The sequence below is a fragment of the Triticum aestivum genome, chromosome 7A, assembly GCF_018294505.1.
Source record: "Triticum aestivum cultivar Chinese Spring chromosome 7A, IWGSC CS RefSeq v2.1, whole genome shotgun sequence".
Lineage (NCBI taxonomy): Eukaryota > Viridiplantae > Streptophyta > Magnoliopsida > Poales > Poaceae > Triticum > Triticum aestivum.
This window is the reverse complement of record NC_057812.1, coordinates 728,584,058-728,608,644: the sequence shown is the minus strand read 5'-3', so window position 1 is coordinate 728,608,644 and position 24,587 is coordinate 728,584,058. Positions and strand designations below refer to the sequence as shown.

Genomic DNA, 24,587 nt, shown 5'->3' with positions numbered 1-24,587 from the left:
GTTTCCGGAGCCCGAAGGTCATCTTTATTTTAGCCCCCCACGGGCCAGTGCTCCTGTGAGTGTTGGTCCGAACTAGAGCCCTGTGCAGCGCCACCTCGGGGAAACTCAAGGGTTGGTTTTAGTTGTACGGATTGCTCATCTGAGTGTGCCCTGAGAAAGAGATATGTGCCGCTCCTATCGGGATTTGTAGGCACATTCGGGCGGTGTTGCTGGACTTGTTTTAACCTGTCGAATCATCTTGTTGTACCGAGATACCGAGTCTGATCGGTGTGTCTTGGGTGGAGGTCTATTCCTTCGTTGACCGTGAGAGCTTGTTATGGGCTAAGTTGGGACCCCCCTGCAGGGATTGATCTTTCGAAAGCCGTGCCCGCGGTTATGGGCAGATGGGGATTTGTTAATGTCCGGTTGTAGATTACTTGAACTAAACTTAATTAAAATGAATCAACCGTGTGTGTTACCGTGATGGCCCCTTCTCGGCGGAGTTCGGGAAGTGGACACGGTGTTGGAGTTATGCTTGCGCAGGATGTTCCTTTAGCTTCTCGCTCGTGCTTCGCCTTCTCTTCTCGCTCTCTTTTGCGTATAAGTTAGCCACCACATATGCTAGTCGCTTGCTGCAGCTCCACATATATTTGCCTTATCCTGTCCCATAAGCTTAAATAGTCTTGATCGCGTGGGTGTGAGATTGCTGAGTCCCTGTGGCTCACAGATACTACAACTCCAGATGCAGGTCCAGGTGTTTCTGCTCCAGTTGACGATTACGAGCTCAAGTGGGAGTTCGACGAGGACTCTCAGCGATACTACGTGTCTTTTCCGGATGATCAGTAGTGGTGCCTAGTTGGGGTAGTCGATTCAGGGCCTTGTCGCATGTTGGGGGTCTTTTCTATTTTGGCACCGTAGTCGGACCATGAGTGATTTGTATGATGGATGTTATTTATGTACTCTGATGTGACGTGGCGAGTGTAAGCCAACTATGTTATCTCCCCCTTTTATTATATATTACATGGGATGTTGTAATGATTGCCTGACTTGCGACATTGCTTTCAATGCGGTTATGCCTCTAAGTCGTGCCTCGACACGTGGGAGCTATAGCCGCATCGAGGGCGTTACATAGGCTGCTCTACCATGCTGTCCAATGGGGACAAACTCACCCTCATTAAATCCATCTTCACAAGTACGCCCACTTTTTTCATGAGCACTCTGATGATACCTCAAAACAGTTGTCAAACAAATCAACACTTATCTTATGAACTGCTTTTGGAGAAAATATGGTACCTTGGATAGAGGCTCTGTGCTCATTGCCTGGGACAAAGTTAACATACCTAAAAACCATGGTGGTCTTGGGGTTTTAGATCTCCACATACATAACAAGGCACTGCTCCTGAAATTTTTGCATAAGTTCTTTAACAAAGTGGACACACCTTGGGTACATATCATCTGGGAGAAACACTACCAGAACAGGCTACCAGGGGAGCAGAAAGTTGGATCTTTCTGGTGGAGAGATGTACTGAAACTACTCCCACTGTTTAAGCAGCATGTTTTCTGTAAAGCAGGTATTGGAGATTCAGTGAGCCTTTGGACTGATCGGTGGCAAGGTGTTCCACTCCTCCTTAACTTCCCAGAGCTCCATTCATATGCTATCAATCAGACTATCTCCTTGAGTGGTGCCCTGCATCATACAGACACCAGCCAACTCTTTCACATGCCACTTTCATAGCTAGCTTTTGAGCAATTTACATCATTGCATACGCTCCTGACTAAGCAAGGTTCTGCTACCCAAAATGATAAATGGACATACGCATGGGCGTCACCCAATTTCTCAGCTATGAAAATGTACAAAGCTATCAGAGGGGAGAACATAGTACATGACATTTTCAGAACTTTGTGGAAGTCATCATGCAGGCTACGACATAAAATCTTTTTCTGGCTGTTGATGTGGGATCACCTGAGTACCAGAAACTTCCTCCATAGGAGATCCATGCACCTAGATGACTATAACTGTGCCCTATGTACCGATGCCACAGAGGAAACAACTGTCCACCTGTTCTGGGATTGTCAATTTGCTTTAACATGTTGGCACTCCATTATTCCAACTAAGTCCAGAGGCATATCGGTATATGATGAGATTCATCTTTTCATGAGGCACCTTCCATCAGATATTGCAATGGACATCATTATTCAGGGTTGCTGGGCCCATCTGGATGAGTAGAAATGACAAAATATTTAGGTGAGCTGCCCCATCAGTGGTGTAACGCTCCGGACACACCCGCCGGTGGTCATTGCTCCTGGCGGGATCTAGACTAGCCCCACAGATCAATACTAGTCTTTTCTGCGCACTTTGTCCTCACTCATGCGCACCTGGGAGCAACTTCCCGGTCGGTCGCCCATCCTGACACTACTCCAAGCTGAGCACGCTTAACTTTGGAGTTCTGTCCGAATGGGCTTCCGGAAAAGAAGGAATTCCTTATTGATATGAGTAGTCTATCATCCCTAATAAGCCAGGCCATCACATACACCCCCACTCAGAGAAACCGACGTCCTCGTTGGGCCACAGGAACGTTCCCTCTTGGCACAAACATCTGTGCTTCCAGTCTGGTACATGTGCCATGCCGGGTGCCACGACGGGTCACAAACGTCATGAACAACATGACCACGCACCTGTCCGCAACCATCCATGTAACCGCGAGGGTCGGCTCTGATACCAACTTGTAAAGCCCCGGACACACCTGCCGGTGGTCATTACTCCTGGCGGGATCTAGACTGGCCCCACAGGTCAATACTAGTCTTTTCTGCGCACTTTGTCCTCACTCATGCGCACCCGGGAGCAACTTTCCGGCCGGTCACCCATCCTGACACTATTCCAAGCTGAGCACGCTTAACTTTGGAGTTCTGTCCGAATGGGCTCCCGAAAAAGAAGGAATTCCTTATTGATATGAATAGTCTATCATCCCTAATAAGCCAGGCCATCATAAGTAGAGACTTGAAAGCATTACTTGAAAGAAGGACTACAAGCTACAGAGCTCAGAGCTAAATCATCAAAGTCAGAAAAGATCAGAATCTGGATACAACAATACTTGTAATTTAATTATGGGTTTTTCTAAAACTGGTATTGGTTGATTTGTACTTTCCTTGTATTTGTACTTTTTAATTAATTAATTAAAATTTATCATAGAACATTTTGTTCTACGGTTTCAGCTCAAAAAAAACAAGCGCAAAGTCACCCGCCGCCATCGACAAGCACATGGGCTTTTCCCTGGCAGCGGCGGCAACGACGGCAGGGTAGAACAATGGTGTAGGAGACTAGAGGGTGGAGGAGCCGCCCGAGTCGTCCGTGAGAAAGACACCTTTTGGATGTTCTACTAGTACTATTCATGTAAAGAAGCACAAGTCTGAACAAGTGTAGCAAAATCTTTTTCTTTGTACTATATTTTCCCTTGTATATATGTACAGTGTGCAGTGACAAATCAGCAAAGGGAAAGTTTGACTAATTTGCACAAGTCTGAACAAGTGTAGCAAAAAAGACAAAATTGCAAAATCTGCTCAAACAGTGCACGTACATTTTGACTAATTTTCAGTGATTTTTTCTTTTTTGTAGAGAGCTCCTCGAACGTTATTTGACCACCAAATTTTGTAAGCCCCCATAACATTTGTTGATGATCATTTCCATGAAGTTTCAGATTTTTTCGAAATGTTTTGATATGTTTTCTTACGTGGGTGCACCAAGAGTGGGTGTATAAGAACCACTCTCGTCAGCAAAATATATAATACACATGGCCTAGCTAATTAAATTTGCTTTTTTCTTTTTCTATATGTACACATGACATGAGTAGCTAGCTGACTAGATCGTGGGCGTCATGACGTTGAGAAGTGAAACCCTGGTCTGCACGACGCTCCTGAACACCCTGTTGCAGGCGCCATCGCACTCGTCGAAGCACCGCTCTAGCACATGCAGTCTCTCCATGGCCGCCTCTGCCGTCTCCGGCACGGCGGCCTTCCTGGTGGCGAACACGGGAACAAACATGGCCATTTTCTTGCAAGAGGACGCCGGGGATGACATTGACGCGGCAGCCGAGAACACGGCCGCAGAGGCCGCGGCGCTTGCAGCCACTGCCTGCATGATCGCACCGGCCATCTCTGCATCCTCGCCGACGAGGTTCAGGCGGGTGCACTTGGAGGAGACGGCGAAGACGGATGCGGCCAGGCGAGCGAGGTCCTTCTCGGCCCGGCGCTGGGACCTGGCGGCAGACGCGAGCCTTGTGGCATCGCCCCTGCGGAGCGCAGCGCGGGACTCGGCGGCGGCGTGCCTGAGCGACATAAGGCACTCCTTGAAGCCTTGGTGCGCGTCGGCGAGGATGAGGAAGACGTCTAGGAGGCTGCCTGCGGCGTTGCTGGTGGTGCTCCGAAGCGATGCCTGGGACGCTGGGAGGAGGAGGAGGTCGGCGAGCGCGGCATGAAGCGCGTGTATGGCGGCGAGGCCGGCCGGGAGGGACGAGCCTGCTGCTGCTGTGTCCTGGATCCAGGCACGGATGGCGGCGATGTCGGCGTTGAGGTTTGCGAGGAGCGGGTGTGAGGAGGTGGTGCCGGGGAGGCTGACGGAGCGGACGTGGCGGGACGACTTTGAGAAGGACATCGCCCGGGTCCGAGGGAAGGAGATGGAACGGCCGAAGTTGGGAACCATGTGGATGGATCGGCTAGCTAGTTGCTCCTTGTGCTTTTTGTGTGTTGTTGCTGAGATGAGATGACATGTGATCCATGGTGGAGATGATCAATGTGGTATATATGCAATGCAAGGAGGAGGAGGCAGGGTAGCTTGGCAAGTGGTGGTTGCGCGTGTGGGTGGCCGGGCAGCGGAGTGCGTGGGGGAGGCCTTCAAAGTCAAATCTCAACGCCACGCAACGCCGGCGGTGGTGGTTCGCCGTGCATGTGCAGTGGCGGCTCTTAGGTGTCATGCTGGCGACCAATCGAGAAGGTAGCCCATGTGTTGGGCGGACGTGCATGCACGCACGGTCAAAATAGATGACCTGTGCTGTGACGCACACGTACATGCAGCTCGAACTCTGGCACTCTACACGCCCTTGTGCTCGACTATAAGTCTATAACCATCTTCATTCATCAATGCTTCGTGCAAATTGTGCTGCATAGCTCATGGCATATTCGGATGGTGAGTGGCGACTCAGGTATAGAGTAGACCTCCGCAACAACCGGATCCGTGCGTGCGATTTTGTCCCTTTTGCGTTGCAAGTTGGGAACATCAAAGATTCCACATTTGGTTTCCTTCAGTATCTGAGAGATCGAGCGGATGGCAGCTAGAGCCAAAGGCCAAAAGTAGACATGCATTTGAAATCCAACCACTACGTACGTGCACATCATTTAGGCCCTGTTTGGTTCCAAATAAGTCATCAAGTTATAAGTCAGAAAAGTGAAAAAAATGACTTATTTTTTCAAACAGATCCAACTTATAAGTCACCCCAACTTATAAGTCATAAGTTGCTTCACTCCGACTTAAAACTTATAAGTCACCGCCTTTTGTGTGGGTTCCACCATCTTTACATAAAAAAACAAGATAAAAATGTGTGGTCAGATGACTTATAAGTCAGGTGACAACCAAACAGGCGTGACTTATAAGTCGCTGATTTTAAGTCACCTGACTTACCTGACTTATTAAAACCAAACAGGCCTTTACTATATGTCTATCCATCGATTGGAGTGCGTTGTTATACGTTGGAGCAGTGAATGATTGTATTGATTATAGTCTGATAATGCATGTTCCACACGAATGGGTTGTCGTCGTCGGTCGTCCTCCAGTTAATCAATTCTTATCCGGTTACGCACCGGCCGTCTGGTAGCGGCTACCGAGCTTAATCAGTTCGTTTGTGCACGCACGCATCATTATTTTTAAACTTTACAACAACTATCTCGATCATACTGATTTTAGCTACAGTTAGCTAGTTGGGAGAGGTTACTCGTGTAGCTTAATGATTGAACTGAACGAAATGCACGCGTGTCGGCCAATACACTTGCATGCTCAATTTACTATATTCAATTGACAGTCGATCAATGATCGTAATGCCCATTTATATTCATTTATACAAAATTAGCATGCTAGCAACCATCTTAATTTTTCTACCAATTAATCGTACGTGGAGAGAGCTAGCCAACAACAAATAACAGCGAGAGATTTGATTCCAGAGCGCTTATTAGCAAGGATGGATTGTGATAACTCAATACTACTCCCTCCAATACAAAATAAGTGTCTTAGTTTTAGTTCAAATTTGAAGGCATGCACTCGGAAACCTCTCTCACTGAAAACCCATCTACGGGCCACACTCTCCTTGCCGCCGCCGAATCACCACCAGGTAAAGCGCGGGCTGATGGCCGCTGTGGCGCATCCCTCCGTCGTAGTTCCGGGGGTTCTCGTGCAGGCGTCCGGCTGGTGAATAAGGTTGGATGACGACATTGATCTCGTGTCGCTTCCTTTCCTGAGGGGGTCGTCTTGAAGTTTGTCTTCCCCTGGTTTTTCCCGAGCATGACATTGTGGCCAAGGTGGAGCGGCGTGGTATCTATTGCATCGACGACGACGAGTCTCGGCGGCTTGGTGTGGCGGGCGACGATGGAGGATGCATGATGATGGAAGCACCAGTAGAGGAATGGATAGCCACCACTTTAGTTGGTGGCACCCCATTTTCAATCAACGCCATCACTATATTTTCAAAATAATGGGGGCGCTAGCATATTTGGTATGGCAGCTTCATAAGGATAGTATTGGCGTTGGTTTTTTTTCTAACACGTCACAAATTGGTGGGTCCAGCACTACTGGCCAGTTGGTAGATAGTGGTGGCGTTGAATTTGTATGAACACCGTAGGTAATTAGTCTAGAGTTGGCGCGCATTGAATTTGAACGCGAACACTAAGTTTTGCCTATATATGTCGGAGTGTTGACAGCACTTGTTTCTCAAACAACTAACTTCCTTTCTCCACAAAAATATTCTCCCTTGTTTTTCCTATATAGGACTCTTTTATTATTTTGAGTTTTTATTTTATCTTTGAGACTTTTGGTTATTAAAGTAAGAATACTAATTTTGAATTTATAATTATTATGAGACTTTTTATTACTTTTTTGAAACATTTAGTTATTAAAGTAAAAATATTTATTTTTAATATATTATTATTTTGAGCCTTTTTAATAATTTTTGAGATTTTTAGTTATGAAATTGAGGATATATATTTTGAATTTATTACTATTCTGAGACTTTTATTATTTTTGGTACATTTAGTTATTAAAGTAAAAAATATGTCTTTTGAATCTATTATTATTTTGAGTTTGAATTTATTAGCATTTTGAGACTTTTTAGTTATTAAAGTGTGAATAATTACCTTTTGAGACATTTAGTTATTTTGTATATTTTTAATTAATTTTGTTTCTTTTTATTGATTTTTGTATCTTTAAATTTTTTTTACGACAGGGGCCTATTGAGCCTACCCTAGCGTTACGTCGGAAGTGGTCCAAGAAAAACAAAACGGCCAAGGCCCCCTCGCCATACTCGCCAACTCCACTCGATGGCCTTCTCATTGTCGCCCTGCTCTTGATCCCCTTTCTACCAACGGTTGTTGCTGGCCGATTCCGGCGATTTCCAGCGTCCTCCTGTCGTTAGGTACATATCTATGCCTCCCCCTCTTGATGCCAAGTGGAATGGTCCAACTGGATTTGTTTTTTATATGAGGTGTGATTCGCATTCCCAGCTGTAGGATTTTGGTGATGGCGACGGATCCGGAGACAACGACGGAGTAGACGGTAGGCGATGGCGACCCTCGGCTCCAACCCAGGTGAGCATCTCATCCCTTTGTTATTTGCTATGGGTCACTACCGAAAACATGGCATTTTTATTAGGTCATGGCCACTACAATTTTGCTCGGGCTTTGATCACCCTCGACTCAGAGTAATTTTGCTTAGGTCATGGCCAAACATGTTGGTACAAATGGCATTTTTAGAACTGTGTTTGCTCTAGGTCATGGCCATACATTTTAATAATTGTTTGCTCTAGGTCATGGCCAAAAATACCAAACTAATTCAAAGATCATGACCAAAAAGACCAAACTACAAAATTGTTAACTAGTGTCAACTCTGAAATTGTCTTCGGTTTTGGGTTTCATTCATAAAACTCGTTATTATTTTTGTAATAGCCACTATAGGTCTTCTGGCAACATCGCGGGGTATGCCGACGGATGCGAAGCGAGCACCAACAAAGTAAGATTCCAAACACATCCATGATCATTATTGCAAACACATGCATATAACTAACCATTCATGGTGTCATAAACACATACATATCTAACGATTTCAAACATTTAAATTGGTAGGGATACGTGCCGAATCTGAAACCTGTTGAGGAGAAGGTCTATGATGTGGACATGCTCAACCTCCAGCTTATAGAGTCTTATGAAAGTACCATGAAGGCCTCAAAGGAGGTGAATGTCGCGCTGAAGGCGGAGAAGGATCAACTGATCGATGAGAAGGCTAATCTCTTCAATAAGACCTTTAGGCTGAGGGAGCAGAGACATCAGCTGATCGAGGAGAGGGATCAACTGAAGTAGTAGAGAAAACTCGTCAGAGCCGGGAGGAATGAGTTCAAGATGGAGGAAGCTCATTTTTAAAGGGAGGGAGAGGACAATAGGTACATGATTCGACAGATGAAGGAAATCCTTGATCAAGAAATGTCATCGACCACCTAGGCTAGCTATATCTTATGTAGTTTGTTAAGTTGAACAACTTGTTAAGTTAAACTAGTTTAGTTGTTCAACTGCTAACTTTATGTAGTTTGTTAAGTTGATGAGTATCTATCTAGTTTATTAAGTTTAACTACTTGACGTAGTAGTAGATCTTAAATTAGTTGATGGTTTACATACCTACATATTTTTTTTATAACCGGCAAATCAAATTGGTGGCGTTGGGCCAACAAGGCATGTGTCAGTGGTAACATACACTTACTGCTGGCGTTGGCCATGCGGCATGCCATCAGTATCTAAGATAATGTTGACGTGTGTCCAACACCACCATTAATTTTTTTTCACTGGTGCCATATTGGTGGCATTGGAACCCAACGCCTGGGAGGACAATTTTGCAACGACATAGCTAGGCTTTTTTGCACTAGCGCGCAGGTGGTGACGCTTTCTGGTGTTGTGGTCACTAGACAGCCTAGCAAGGTTGATGCGGATCTCTTTTCTGGACATGGGGCAACGTTATTGTAGTGGTTGCCGCTTTCTGAAGCATGTGCACGTGTTTTGTGCTATCGGTTGGCTGCATCGGGTGTATGCTCCTGGCATGTCATGCAAGCGGATCGGTGTTGACTGCGGCTTTAGATTGTGGGGCGTGAGGGCATTTCCTATTGTGGAATTTGTATATGAGGGCGGTGGTTTCGGGTTGTTTGATGTATGTGTTCTTATCAGAGCTTTGATGAAAACTAATAATATGGTTGTGTCATCCATCGATGCAGAGGCCGGGGCTTGCTCTCTTTTAAATAAAATACAATTTTGTGCTAAAACCATGACACTTATTATGGATCCGAGGGAGTACTATCTTCTCCTACTACTACTAAACTGAAATTAATTTGAGGAAATCTACATAATTTGATACCAATAGATTTGAGACTCAATAATGGTCAAATTTTTATTTGGCCAATTTAAAATTTGCAATCTATAAGCAATAACTTTATTGCCCAAAGTGTCACCATAAAGTTTGGTTCAAAGTATGATTTATTAGTTTGAGAGATTATTGCCAACTAAATAAATATTGTTAGCATGCCTATTTAAATAATTACTAAGCTACAGTGTGACCCGTGCATTTGTGCGGACAGATATAATAATATATAGTTTCTTGATACTAGCTCTTAGTCCTCAGGGCACTGCAATCATAATATTTTTGGGGACATAACACACTGCAATCACAACAGTTTTGGGGACATAACTCTTTGTTAAACCATCTTAGGGAACTATCATAGGTGTATACTTATAAACACATTAGTCTCTTAATTGTTTTGTCCATAGAATCATCCAAAACCCTTAGGGGGCACTAGATGCACTTACAATCTCTTCATTTTTGGACGATTCGAAAAAATAGAGCTAAAGCTTCACAAGATTTGATGATAGTGACAGTTACTGGGGAAATGCGAAGTTACCAACTATCTCAGGGATATCACCCAAAATGTCTGCCGGATCCTGATCAGCAAGGTGGAGAGTGATGCTAGTCGGCCGTACATCACCCAATGGTAGTGGCTCGTAGACAGTGAAGGGAATCACAGTAGACCCAAGACCACATAAAGCATGGAAAGTTTGACTTCCTATCAAGCATGGAATACTGAAACTGGCAGGCTCATCTAAGTTGAGAGGTAGCTTATTTGAACGAGTGCACTACATTCCTTAGTAAGAGTAACCAGTTCTGGCTCATTAATGTTTCGCTTCTTTGCGAGCTGGTCCTTAAAGAACTGTGTATACATCGGCACCTGATTCCACGATATAGAAGCCATAGCCCCCCCCCCCCCCCCCCCCTCACGTGCAAGAATTTCCACTGTTTGAAGAGCTTGTAATTAAATGCAAGTGCCCACGGCAGGTAAAGTATGAGGAGATTCGGAGAAACTGCATTGTGTACATATATATCATCAAGAATTAATACAGCATGGCAATCGACAGCAATATCTGAAGATATTAACAAGCATATAATATAATGAGGTATGCATGAAGAACTTCAAGTGCAGTAGCAGGTACGGCAGATCACGGCTAAGTGTTTCGCAATGCGTTTGGAATCAAATTTAAAGCAAGCGTTGCAACTAGATAAATACCCTCTCAAACTGTTAGCATTATGTCCTCTCCCCTTTTGTCACTGGAATGTCTAAAAAGTTCGAAAAAGCATAGACTTCTACGTGGTATCCCTTGCGCCAGGTGGTGAAGCATTAGGAGGAGCTTCAGCTTCACTAGGGGGGAGTTGCTTTAGATGGTTGTGAAGGAAACATGCCCTAGAGGTAATAATAAAGTTATTATTTATTTCCTTATATCATGATAAATGTTTATTATTCATGCTAGAATTGTATTAACCGGAAACATAATACATGTGTGAATACATAGACAAACAGAGTGTCACTAGTATGCCTCTACTTGACTAGCTCGTTAATCAAAGATGGTTATGTTTCCTAACCATAAACAAAGAGTTGTTATTTGATTAACGGGATCACATCATTAGATGAATGATCTGATTGACATGACCCATTCCATTAGCTTAGCACCCGATCGTTTAGTATGTTGCTATTGCTTTCTTCATGACTTATACATGTTCCTATGACTATGAGATTATGCAAATCCCGTTTGCCGGAGGAACACTTTGTGTGCTACCAAACATCACAACGTAAATGGGTAATTATAAAGGTTCTCTACAGGTGTCTCCAAAGGTACATGTTGGGTTGGCGTATTTCGAGGTTAGGATTTGTCACTTCGATTGTCGGAGAGGTATCTCTGGGCCCTCTCAGTAATACACATCACATAAGCCTTGCAAGCATTGCAACTAATGAGTTAGTTGTGAGATGATGTATTACGGAACGAGTAAAGAGACTTGCCGGTAACGAGATTGAACTAGGCATTGAGATACCAATGATCGAATCTCGGGCAAGTAACATACCGATGACAAAGGGAACAACGTATGTTCTTATGCGGTCTGACCGATAAAGATCTTCGTAGAATATGTAGGAGCCAATATGAGCATCCAGGTTCCGCTATTGGTTATTGACCGGAGACATGTCTCGGTCATGTCTACATTGTTCTCGAACCGTAGGGTCCGCACGCTTAAGGTTTCGATGACAGTTATATTATGAGTTCATGAGTTTTGATGTACCGAAGTTAGTTCGGAGTCCCGAATGTGATCACGGACATGACGAGGAGTCTCGAAATGGTCGAGACATAAAGATTGATATATTGGACGGCTATATTCGGACACCGAAAGTGTTCCGGGTGATTTCAGAGAAAACCGGAGAGCCGGAGGGTTACCGGAACCCCCCCCCCCCCCCCCCCCCCCGGAGAAGTAATGGGCCATATGGGCCTTAGTGGAGAGAGAGAGAGGGGCAGCCAAAGGTGGGCCGCGCGCCTCCTCCCCCTGGTCCGAATTGGACTAGGAGAGGGGGGCGGCGCCCCCCTTTCCCTCTCCCTCCCCACTTCTTTCCCCCTCCTAGGAGGAGTCCTACTCCTACTAGGAGGAGGACTCCTTGGCGCGCAATAGAGGGCCGGCCGGCCTCCTCCCCTTGATCCTTTATATACGGGGGTAAGGGGGCACCCCATCACAAACAAGTTGATCCACGTGATCATATTCTTAGCCGTGTGCGGTGCCCCCTTCCACCATAGTCCTCGATAATATTACAGCGGTGCTTAGGCGAAGCCCTGCGATGGTAGTGCATCAAGATCGTCACCACGCCGTCGTGCTGACGGAACTCTTCCCCGACACTTTGCTGGATCGGAGTCCGGGGATCATCATCAAGCTGAACGTGTGCTAGAACTCGAAGGTGCCGTAGTTTCGGTGCTTGATCGGTCGGGTCATGGAGACGTACGACTACATCAACCAAACGCTTCCGTTGTCGATCTACAAGGGTACGTAGATCACACTCTCCCCTCTCGTTACTATGCATCACCATGATCTTGCGTGTGCGTCGGAATTTTTTGAAATTACTACGTTCCCCAACAGTGGCATCAGAGCCTAGGTTTTATGTGTTGATGTTATATGCACGAGTAGAACACAAGTGAGTTGTGAGCGATATAAGTCATACTGCTTACTAGCATGTCATATTTTGGTTCGGCGGTATTGTTGGACGAAGCGGCCCGGACCGACATTACGCGTACGCTTACGCGAGACCGGTTCTCCCGACGTGCTTTGCACAAAATTGGCTAGCGGGTGACAGTTTCTCCAACTTTAGTTGAACCAAGTGTGGCTACGCCCGGTCCTTGGGAAGGTTAAAACAGCATCAACTTGACAAACTATCGTTGTGGTTTTGATGCGTAGGTAAGATTGGTTCTTACTTAAGCCCGTAGCAGCCACGTAAAATTTGCAACAACAAAGTAGAGGACGTCTAACTTGTTTTTGCAGGGCATGTTGTGATGTGATATGGTCAAGACATGATGCTAAATTTTATTGTATGAGATGATCATGTTTTGTAACCGAGTTATCGGCAACTAGCAGGAGCCATATGGTTGTCGCTTTATTGTATGCAATGCAATCGCGCTGTAATGCTTTACTTTATCACTAAGCGGTAGCGATAATCGTGGAAGCATAAGATTGGCGAGACGACAACGATGCTACCATGGAGATCAAGGTGTCGCGCCGGTGACGATGGTGATCACGAAGGTGCTTCGAAGATGGAGATCATAAGCACAAGATGATGATGGCCATATCATATCACTTATATTGATTGCATGTGATGTTTATCTTTTATGCATCTTATCTTGCTTTGATTGACGGTAGCATTATAAGATGATCCCTCACTAATTATCAAGAAGTGTTCTCCCTGAGTATGCACCATTGCGAAAGTTCTTCGTGCTGAGACACCACGTGATGATCGGGTGTGATAGGCTCTACGTTCAAATACAACGGGTGCAAAACAGTTGCACACGCGGAATACTCAGGTTATACTTGACGAGCCAAGCATATACAGATATGGCCTCGGAACACGGAGACCGAAAGGTCGAGCGTGAATCAGATAGTAGATATGATCAACATAGTGATGTTCACCAATGAAACTACTCCATCTCACATGATGATCGGACATGGTTTAGTTGATTTGGATCACGTAATCATTTAGAGGATTAGAGGGATGTCTATCTAAGTGGGAGTTCTTAAGTAATATAATTAATTGAACTTTAATTTATCATGAACTTAGTCCTAGTAGTATTTTGCAAATTATGTTGTAGATTAATAGCTCGCGTTGTTGCTTCCCTGTGTTTATTTTTGATATGTTCCTAGAGAAAAATAAATTGAAAGATGTTAGTAGCAATGATGCGGATTGGATCCGTGATCTGAGGTTTATCCTCATTGCTGCACAGAAGAATTATGTCCTTGATGCACCGCTAGGTGACAGACCTATTGCAGGGGCAAATGCAGACGTTATGAACGTTTGGCTAGCTCAATATGATGACTACTTGATAGTTTAGTGCACCATGCTTAACGGCTTAGAATCGGGACTTCAAAGAAGTTTTGAACGTCATGGACCATATGAGATGTTCCAGGAGTTGAAGTTAATATTTCAAGCAAATACCCGAGTTGAGAGATATGAAGGCTCCAACAAGTTCTATAGCTAAAAGATGGAGGAGAATCGCTCAACTAGTGAGCATGTGCTCAGATTGTCTGGGTACTACAATCGCTTGAATCAAGTGGGAGTTAATCTTCCAGATAAGATAGTGATTGACAGAATTCTCTAGTCACCATCACCAAGTTAGTAGAACTTCGTGATGAACTATAACATGCAAGGGGTAACGGAAACGATTCCCAAGCTCTTCGTGATGATGAAATCGACGAAGGTAGAAATCAAGAAAAACGTCTAGTGTTGATGGTTGACAAGACCACTAGTTTCAATAAAAGGGCAAAGGGAAGAAGAAGGGGAACTTCAAGAAAAACAGCAAACAAGTTGCTCAAGTGAAGAAGCCCAAGTCTGGTCCTAAGCCTGAGACTAAGTGCTTCTACTGCAAAGGAACTGGTCACTGGAAGTGGAACTGCCCCAAGTATTTGGCGGATAAGAAGGATGACAAAGTGAACAAAAGTATATTTGATATACATGTTATTGATGTGTACTTTACTAGTGTTCATAGCAACCCCTCAGTATTTGGTACTAGTTCAGTTACTAAGATTAGTAACTCGAAACGGGAGTTGCAGAATGAACAGAGACTAGTTAAGGGTGAAGTGACGATGAGAGTTGGAAGTGGTTCCAAGATTGATATGATCATCATCGCACACTCCCTATACTTTCGAGATTAGTGTTGAAACTAAATAAGTGTTATTTGGTGTTTGCGTTTAACATGAATATGATTTGATCATGATTATTGCAATACGGTTATTCATTTAAGTTAGAGAACAATTGTTGTTCTATTTACATGAATAAAACCTTCTATGGTCATACACACCAACAAAAATGGTTTGTTGGATCTCGATCGTAGTGATACACATATTCATAATATTGAAGCCAAAAAGATGCAAAGTTAATAATGATAGTGCAACTTATTTGTAGGACTGCCGTTTAGGTCATATTGGTGTAAAGCGCATGAAGAAACTCCATGTTGATGGGCTTTTGGAATCACTTGATTATGAATCACTTGATGCTTGCGAACCATGCCTCATGGGCAAGATGACTAAGACTCCGTTCTCCGGAACAATGGAGCGAGCAACTGACTTATTGGAAATAATACATACTGATGTATGTGATCCGATGAGTGTTAAGGCTCGCGACAGGTATCGTTATTTTCTGACCTTCACACATGATTTAAGTAGATATGGGTATATCTGCTTGATGAAACATAAGTCTGAAATATTTGAAAAGTTCAAAGAATTTCAGAGTGAAGTGGAAAATCATCGTAACAAGAAAAATAAGGTTTCTACGATCTGATCGCGGAGACAAATATTTGAGTTACGAGTTTGGTCTTTAATTAAAACAATGTGGAATAGTTTCACAAACTCATGGCACCTGGAACACCACATCATAATGGTGTGTCCGAACGTCATAACCGTACTTTATTGGATATAGTGCAATCTATGATGTTTCTTACCGATTTACCACTATCGTTTTTGGGGTTATGCATTAGAGACAGCTGCATTCATTTTAAAATGGCACCATCTAAATCTGTTGGGACGACACCGTATGAACTATGGTTTGGCAGGAAACCAAAGTTGTCGTTTCTTAAAGTTTGGGGTTACGATGCTTATATGAAAAAGTTTCATCCTGATAAGCTCAAACTCAAATCGGAGAAGTGCGTCTTCATAAGATACCAAAAAGAAAATGTTGGGTACACCTTCTATCACAGATCCGAAGGCAAGATATTCATTGCTAAGAATGGATCCTTTCTAGAGAAAGAGTTTCTCTCGAAAGAAGTGAGTGGGAGGAAAGTAGAACTTGATAAGGTAATTGTACCTTCTCCCTTATTGGAAAGTAGTTCATCACAGAAATCTGTTCCTGTGACTACTACACCAATTATTGAGGAAGCTAATGATGATGATCATGTAACTTCAGATCAAGTCACTACCAAATCTCGTAGGTAAACCAGAGTGAGATCTGCACCAGAGTGGTACGGTAATCCTGTTCTGGAAGTCATGTTACTAGACCATGATGAACTTGCGAACTATGAGGAAGCGATGATAAGCCCAGATTCCACAAAATGGCTTGAGGCCATGAAACCTGAGATGGGATCCATGTATGAGAACAAAGTGTGGACTTTGGTTGACTTGCCCGATGATCGGCAAGCCATAGAAAATAAATGGATCTTCAAGAGGAAGACGGACGTTGATAGTGGTGTTACTATCTACAAAGCTAGAATTGTCGCAAAAGGTTTTCGACAAGTTCAAAGTGTTGACTACGATGAGAGTTTCTCACTCGTATCTATGCTTAAGTCTGTCCGAATCATGTTAGCAATTGCCGCATTTTAAGAAATCTGGCAAATGGATAACAAAACTGCATTCCTTAATGGATTTATTAAAGAAGAGTTGTATATGATGCAACCAGAAGGTTTTGTCAATCCTAAAGGTGTTAACAAAAATATGCAAGCTCCAGCAATCTATCTATGGACTGGTGCAAGCATCTCGGAGTTGGAATATACGCTTTGATAAGTTGATCAAAGCATATAGTTTTATACAGACTTGCGGTGAAGCCTGTATTTACAAGTAAGTGAGTGGGAGCACTATAGCATTTCTGATAAGTATATGTGAATGACATATTGTTGATCAGAAATAAAGTAGAATCATTCTGCAAAGCATAAAGGAGTGTTTGAAAGGAGTTTTTTCAAAGAAAGACCTCGGTGAAGCTGCTTACATATTGAGCATCAAGATCTATAGAGATAGATCAAGACGCTTGATAAGTTTTTTCAATGAGTACATACCTTGACAAGATTTTGAAGTACTTCAAAATGGAACAGTCAAAGAAAGAGTTCTTGCCTGTGTAACAAGGTGTGAAATTGAGTAAGACTCAAAACCCGACCACGGCAGAAGATAGAAAGAGAATGAAAGTCATTCCCTATGGCTTGGCCATATGTTCTATGAAGTATGCCATGCTGTGTACCAGATATATTGTATACCCTACACTAATTTTGGCAAGGGAGTACAATAGTGATCTAGGAGTAGATCACTGGACAACGGTCAAAATTATCCTTAGTGGAATAAGGATATGTTTCTCGATTATGAACGTGACAAAAAGGTTCGTCGTAAAGGGTTACGTCGATGCAATTTTTGACACTGATCCAGATGACTCTAAGTCTCAATCTGGATACATATTGAAAGTGGGAGCAATTAGCTAGAGTAGCTCTGTGCAGAGCATTGTTGACATAGAAATTTGCAAAATACATACGGATCTGAATGTGGCAGACCCGTTGACTAAACTTCTCTCACAAGCAAAACATGATCACACCTTAGTACTCTTTGGGTGTTAATCACATAGCGATGTGAACTAGATTACTGACTCTAGTAAACTCTTTGGGTGTTAATCACATAGAGATGTGAACTAGATTACTGACTCTAGTAAACCCTTTGGGTGTTGGTCACATATCGATGTGAACTATGGGTGTTATCCACATAAAGATGTGAACTATTGATGTTAAATCACATGGCGATGTGATCTAGATTATTGACTCTAGTGCAAGTGGGAGACTGAAGGAAGTATGCCCTAGAGGCAATAATAAAGTTATTATTTATTTTCTTATATCATGATAAATGTTTATTATTCATGCTAGAATTGTATTAACCGGAAACATAATACATGTGTGAATACATAGACAAACAGAGTGTCACTAGTATGCCTCTACTTGACTAGCTCGTTAATTAAAGATGGTTATGTTTCCTAACCATAAACAAAGAGTTGTTATTTGATTAACGGGATCACATCTTTAGATGAATGATCTGATTGACATGACCCATTCCATTAGCTTAGCACCCGATCGTTTAGTATGTTGCTATTGCTTTCTTCATGACTTATACATGTTCCTATGACTATGAGATTATGCAACTCCCGTTTGCCGGAGGAACACTTTGTGTGCTACCAAACGTCACAACGTAAATGGGTAATTATAAAGGTGCTCTATAGGTGTCTCCAAAGGTACATGTTGGGTTGGCGTATTTCGAGATTAGGATTTGTCACTCCGATTGTCGGAGAGGTATCTCTGGGCCCTCTCGGTAATACACATCACATAAGCCTTGCAAGCATTGCAACTAATGAGTTAGTTGTGAGATGATGTATTACGGAACGAGTAAAGAGACTTGCCGGTAACGAGATTGAACTAGGTATTGAGATACCGACGATCGAATCTCGGGCAAGTAACATACCGATGACAAAGGGAACAACGTATGTTGTTATGCGGTCTGACCGATAAAGATCTTCGTAGAATTTGTAGGAGCCAATATTGACCCCCCCCCGGGAGAAGTAATGGATCATATGGGCCTTAGTGGAGAGAGAGAGAGGGGCAGCCAAAGGTGGGCCGCGCGACTAGGAGAGGGGGGGCGGCGCCCCCCTCTCCCTCTCCCTCCCCACTTCTTTCCCCCTCCTAGTGGAAGTCCTACTCCTACTAGGAGGAGGACTCCTCCTTGGCGCGCCATAAAGGGCCGGCCGGCCTCCTCCCCTTGATCCTTTATATACGGGGGCAAGGGGGCACCCCATCACACACAAGTTGATCCACGTGATCATATTCTTAGCCGTGTGCGGTGCCCCCTTCCACCATAGTCCTCGATAATATTGCAGCGGTGCTTAGGCGAAGCCCTGCGATGGTAGTGCATCAAGATCGTCATTACGCCGTCGTGCTGACGGAACTCTTCCCCGACACTTTGCTGGATCGGAGTCTGGGGATCGTCATCGAGCTGAACGTGTGCTAGAACTCGGAGGTGCCGTAGTTTCGGTGCTTGATCGGTCGGGTCGTGGAGACGTACGACTACATCAACCAAACGCTTCCGTTGTCGATCTACAAGGGTACGTAGATCACACTCTCCCCTCTCATTGCTATGCATCACCATGATCTTGCGTGTGCGTAGAATTTTTTTTAAAATTACTACGTTCCCCAACAGGTTGGTCTTGTAGTACAGAAGAGGCACTCATGGATTTTTAAATAGTTTATGAATTTGACTAAAATTACGTGGATTTGAAAAGAAAAAAGTCAGCGTATTTACTATTTTTTCGCAAAATATGAAAAAGTTCGTAGAATTTGCATACATTTCAAATTTAAAATAATTTATGAATTTGAAAGAAATTTCATGAGTTTGAAAAAAAATCCAAAATGATCAAATATGTTCATGAATTTGAAAAATATATTCACGAATTTAAAAAATCAAAAATATATAATAAAAATAGAAAAGGAAAACCAGTGAACCAGTAGATTAAAAACGGGAAAAGAAAAATGGGCACGGAAGATTCTAGAATATTCCAACAATAAAAACTAACCGCCCAGTGTTTTCTGTTACAAGGCCAGCCGGAACCAGTAATCCGTTGTGTGCGCTCGCTACGAGTAAGGAACTACTCGGCCATATGCGGTAAATAGGGGCGCATCTCCTTGGCGCTTAAGGCACCGATTTTCACTAGCCGGTGCTCGCATTGCTCACTTCTGGGCTGGCCCAACAATGCGGAGAGCCGCTAACACCTCGATTCGCTTGGTAGAAGCTTGTTAACTGGTTGACGGTTGATCAATTGACTAATCAGCAAAATATATGATTTATTTAATTTTTAAAAAGTGCTTTATAAATTTCTCAAAATTTGGGAAGTTTTTTGTGAATCTGGAAAAAGTTCATGAGTTAAAAAAAGATGAATTAAAAAACAAAGTTTATGAGATTGAAACATGTTCATGAGTTTTAAAAGGTTCATAAATTTCAAAAAGAGTTCGCAAGTTTGAAAAAGGTTCATTATTTTTTTAATGTCCATCAAATTCAAAAACAATATCTCAAATGTGAAAAAAGTTCCTAATTTTGAATAAAAATTCAAGAAACAGAGAAAAAAGGTTCAAATTTCAAAGAAGAAAACGAATGAACGAAAACCTAAAAAAAAAACCAGAACAGAAATGAACATGATCCAAGTCGCGTCATTTGGGAGACTTAGGGTAAGACGCCATAGGAGATTCTTGCGTTGCTGACGGGCACCATGTCAGCTACCGATGTCGTGGAGCTGCCGGTGCCCGCTCTGCCGGATGATGATGATGCTTTGTATACTCTGATTACAAAACGCTCAAGGATTGGTACGTTTGCGTGCCTAGCGATTGATCTAGGGAAGAGTAAGCTGACAATTTGACAAGCTATATATGGACATGGAGGCAGGTGACCTACTCACTGCATTTTGTTTGTCTGATCCACACTCGAACAGCCTGACTCCTGTAGATCAGATCATGGCTACATCACACAAGCTAGCCATAGGTACATGCAATAATGTGTGCAAATCTCATGGCTTTGACAACCCAACCAATCCATCGATGCATTCATAGTACAGCTTAGCTTGATCAAGTTCCGATTGATTAACTGAGCAACTTGGATTCATTAGCTACCTTAGCTAGTACTAATACATTTCTTAGTACATGCTTAGTTTGACCCAATTGCAATAATTAGCTGCGCAACTTGAATTCATTAACTAGCAAGTACTGCCACTAAAACGCTTAAGAGCCTAGATCGGAGAGCTAGGCAAGTGCATGCCCCAACTTGGCCACTTGGATAAAATTAACTAGCTAGAAAGGCTGGAGCTTAGATCGGTACCTGTTTTGCTGTTTATATTAACTCCTAGTGTCGAGCTTTACAATGCTGACTAGCTGTAAGACCCTAGACAGGCCGATAATATTAGGGCAAAACGACGTATGGACAGTCAATAGATTGATTGAGCAAGTCTTCTCTTCACCCCTCTTGGATGAATTTGTCTTAATTGAGAAATGTATGTTGTTCGGTGTGGAAACCATCGGACTTAGTCCTTGCTAGTTGAATTCAGAGAGGACGACGCAACTAAAGTTGTATCCCTCGATGGAGGGATTATGTGATGGGTAAACTTTTTCCTTCATCGCTAGGAGCGGCCATCATGGATCTTCACTCATCAACTAGGGCGTTTTTATTAAGCATCCTGCTGATGGACTAGCTAAGAAAACACTATCTTCTTACAGCTATTGCAGCAACTAAGCAGGACCCTGGAATCATCAACCACGGATATCCTCCACCTGAAGCTCCACATACATGCTTCAGCTCTCAGGGAGGAGAGCCATGGATCTGGCGGATGATCATATCTTCATGCATTTTCTAATTGTTTATCGGTATACCCCTTCTTGGACCACTTAGTCTGTTTAGTTTGAGGGTGTGATCAACTTGCATATTTTAACTGTTCGATTTCACGGGAGAACAGTGATATGCGTAAATTAGGATCAATAACGACTGAGTCAATCTGAAAGTCAGATTGTAAAGTTGGCGATTATGCTTCACAAAAGCTTGTAGATATTGCTCTGAATTGTAGGTTGGAAATGAAACGGGAAGTACTTCACAAGAGCTTGGACATATTGCTCTGAGTTACAGGTTGGAAATGAAACAAGTAAGTGTATTCATGTTCATGTAGGTATACCTAGCCATGTTTGGCCATTCTGCTTTGTATGTTCAGATGAGTAGATATTTGATTCTATAAAATGAGTTGGAACTGGAAGTTGGTTCTGAATCCTATGCTCCATTAAAACGAAGTCTTGAAGTTAGCAGCTTAAGATCTGCTTCCTCCATCTAGAATTAGTTGATGGTCGAACAGATGTATCTATCATTGAAATACGTCTGGATACATTCAATTGAGCGTCAACTAATTCCGACGTCTGGATACATCCCTTTGAGCGTCAATTAATTTGGACAGAGAGAGTACCAAACTTGAAGAGTATATGAAATTGTCCAAACCACACAGTAATGAACAGTTTATGTACGAGTTCCAGATTAGAACAAATCAGTTCACCAGTTTGCACCGGCAGCCTTGTAAATAACAGGATGAAATTGAAGACATCTTTTGTATGCAGTACTACTATTCATGTCAAGCAGCACAAGTCTGAACAAGTGTAGCAAAATCTTATTCTTTGTACTAGCTTCTTTCTCTGTACACTGTGTAGTGACAAATCAGCAAAATATACATGATCTAGCTAATTAAGTTATTTTTCTTCTATGTATACATGAAATGACTAGATGGTGGGCGTCATGATGTTGAGCAGTGAAACTCTGGTCTGCACAATGCTCCTGAACACCAAGTCGCAGGCGCCGTCGCACTCGTGGAGGCACCGTTCCAGCGCGCACAGCCTCTCCATGGCCACCTCGGCCGTCTCCTGTGCGGTGACCTTCCTGGTGGCGAACGCCGGAATAAACGTGGCCGTCTTCTTGCAAGTCGACGCCGCAGACGACATGGACGCAGCGGCCGAGAACAAGGCCGCGGAGGCCGCAGCGCTGGCAGCGGCCGCCTCCACAAGAGCATAGGCCATCTCGGCCTCCTCGCCGCTAACGGCGACGAGGTTCAGGCGCGCGCACTTGGAGGAGATGGTGGAGACCGACGCGGCGAGGCGGGCGAGGTCCTTCTCGGCCCTGTGCTGGGACCTGGAGGCGGACGCGAGCCTGCCCGTGTCCCCTCTGCGGAGTGCAGTGCGGGACTCAGCGGCGGCCTGCCTGAGCTCTAGGAGGCACTCCTGGAAGCCCCTGGTGCGCGTCGGCGAGGAGGAGGAAGGCGTCTAGAAGGCGGTCGCCGGTATTGCTGGTGGTGCACTGAAGCGCGGCCACGGACGCTGGGAGGAGGAGGAGGTCGGCGAGCGCGGCGTGGAGCGCGTGGATGTTGGCGAGGCCGGCCTGGAGGGAGGCCGTGTCCTGGATCCAGGAACGGACGGCGGCGATGTGGGCGTGGAGGTTGGCGAGGAGCGGGTGGGAGGAGGTCGTGCCGGGGAGGCTGACAGAGCGGAGGTGGCGGGACGACTTTGAGAAGGACCTCGTCGGGGTGAGAGGGAAGGAGATGGAACGGCCGAAGTTGGGAGCCATTTCGGTGGATCGGCGGCAGGCTAGCTAATTGCTTCTTCTTCCTATTGTGCGTGAGAACTGAGATGAGATGAGATGTGAGAACTGAGGAGACCGTAGACGTGCTATATATGCAATGCCAAGGAGGAGGGTGGCTTGACATGCAAGTGGTGGTTGCACGTGTGGGTTGCCGGACAGCGGCGTACGTACGTGGGGGACATGATCCGCCGGTGGAGGAGAGGAGGAGGTTGCCGGGACGCCTCAAAGTCAAATCTCAACGTACCAAAGCAACGCCATCGAACCACCATGGCCGTGCATGTGCATGTGCAGCGGCCGTGCAGTGTGGATTAGGTGTCATGTTGGGGGTCGACTTGGTAGCACAGGTGTTGGACATGCATGCACGCACGCACGCTCAAGATGTATGAATGACCTAGACTGGCACTGCTAGCTGCTGGCGCCGTTGGACAGCCGGCAGGACATATGATTGGAGTAATGGAAGATGACTCATTGGGCAGGACAATGCAGCGGAACACGGACATCCACGATCTACCGTTGGATGGATGATGAGTCCAGGTCATCCTCAACGCACGCAACGTGCAAATTGTGCTGTTGCTCAAGGTATATTCGGTCCCATCTACGCAAGTTTTGGCATCTACGCACATGCCGGAGCGACTATCTTGGCGTACGTAGGCACGCCAACCGGACACGCGGATGGCGAGTGGCGAGTGGCGACGAGATCGATGGGATGAGAACTCCGCAATAATCGGATCCGAGCCGGCGTGCAATTTTCTCTTATGCGTTGCAAGTTGGGAGACATGAGAGATTCCATTTGTCGCTTCGTTCAGTGGAGACGAAAACACGCACACCACATGCATGACCTGCATGGTTGGCTAAACTTAGGTGGATGGACATATAGTTCCCTCACTTGACTATTAACGATGCCGGAAAACGAGAGCAGCGCCGGCGAAGACTGTCGACCCGAACGAGGCTGAACCATGACCTTGACAGAGACTGGACGTTGCTGATAGCAGCAGAGAGCTACAATGTCTTAGATGGAGCTACGGAGGCGAGGAAGAGGGTTGACTGGTGCAGGTTCGAGGTGCAGGGTCGTCGCCAACGCTAGAGAACATGAGACTTCGAGAGATGAACAGGGTGGTGGTTCAGGGGAAGCCGTTGTAGTGAGGCTCGAGGGGAGTGAGGCGGGGATTGGGAGGCGGTTACACACGTGTTAGTTGGTGCCGCATAGGGAAACATATCATGTGGAGGAAGAAGATGTACACTAAATTGTCCGAAAGGAAGAAGAAGCTCACTTGGCCCCTTGTTTCAGAGCCAACGCTCACAAATTCAACTGCCCGAAACGTTTTTCTCAGGCAGCCGAGAGATAGGTCCTCCCCTAGTTAATTCCGTA

The 24,587-nt window shown here is 44.6% G+C and overlaps 1 pseudogene; it reads right to left on the bottom strand.

Annotated features, from left to right (window-relative positions):
- Window positions 1-22,340: 22,340 nt before the first annotated feature.
- On the bottom strand, window positions 22,341-23,259 carry LOC123147145 (uncharacterized; annotated as a pseudogene).
- Window positions 23,260-24,587: the final 1,328 nt, after the last annotated feature.